The following is a 1,205-nucleotide window of genomic DNA, read 5'->3' on the forward strand; positions in this document are numbered from 1 at the left end:
TAGCTTCACTTGCAACTTGAGAGAAATATGGAAACTCAGACCTCCAAGTCAGAATATGAATTTAATGGGATCTTCAGCTCATTGTCATACACAGGAACATTGGTGAGATACACATCTAGCTCAGCATCCCTGGTCCAGTATTCTATGCCTGTCTTTATGTCTGAAGGACGTTATGCTGGTAAGGATGGCTTAGTAGGATCTTCACATTAAGAAGTGTTTGCCACCAAGGTGCCCTTCATTTCTGGCATTATCCTGGGTATATATTATGCTGTGACTTCCCTGTGAACGTCTGGGTGGATTTTGATATATCTGCTAAAAATGGCATTGGGGTTCTGATAGAGATCATTAAGTGAGTAGAGCACATTGAGCACTATTGGCAGCTCACGTGTGAACTATTCTGGTCCATAAACATGGATATATTTTCATTTATGTCTTTCAATTTCTGCACAATATTTTATAGTGTTGAACGCGGTTTGACTTCTATCATTATGTCAAATGTATGCGTTTCATGTAAAGAAACAGAGTAATTATTATGTGTTGTGTTTGTGTTCTCCAAAAAAAAATGTAAACTATGGATGAGTTTTACATACACGGATTCTTCAGAAGGGAGACAATTGGCAGCGGAGTAGCAGGACCCTTGGCTCCTCAGTTCTCATGAATACCTCTGGATAATTGAGAGATCGTTCTAAAAATCCCACAAATGGGCCTGAACGCTGACAGCACAAAATCCCCAACTTGTGAGAAAGAAGAGGCCACACACACTGAAGATGGCAGAACGTTTAAAGACATGGTTTCGGGAGAACGGAATTGCAGTGCTGCAGAGGACAGAAAGCTGTGATCAGGGAGCAGGTCACGAGAGACAGGAGCACACACGGGAATGATTATAGGGAACATTTCCCCAGAATCTTTGGCTTGGAAAATGGGAAGGGCAGAATTTCATGAGCTCTGGCAGCTAGCCTATCTTTTTTTTTTTATTATTTAAATAGTTTATTACCAAGTTTCCATGTAACAGCCAGTGCTCTTCCCCACAGGTGCCCCTCTCCGGGACTATCATCTCTCTTCCCCTTCCCCCCTCCCTCTTCAGCCCTCAGTTCAGTCTCAGCATTCCAAGTCTCTCTTGATTTTCCTCACTCCCTCTCCCGTACTCTTTTCCCCCCATTTGCCCTTCCTATGGTCCCCTGTTAGGTTTCTCCTGTTAGACCTAT

The sequence above is a fragment of the Suricata suricatta genome, chromosome 7 (assembly GCF_006229205.1).
Source record: "Suricata suricatta isolate VVHF042 chromosome 7, meerkat_22Aug2017_6uvM2_HiC, whole genome shotgun sequence".
Taxonomy (NCBI): Eukaryota; Metazoa; Chordata; class Mammalia; order Carnivora; family Herpestidae; genus Suricata; species Suricata suricatta.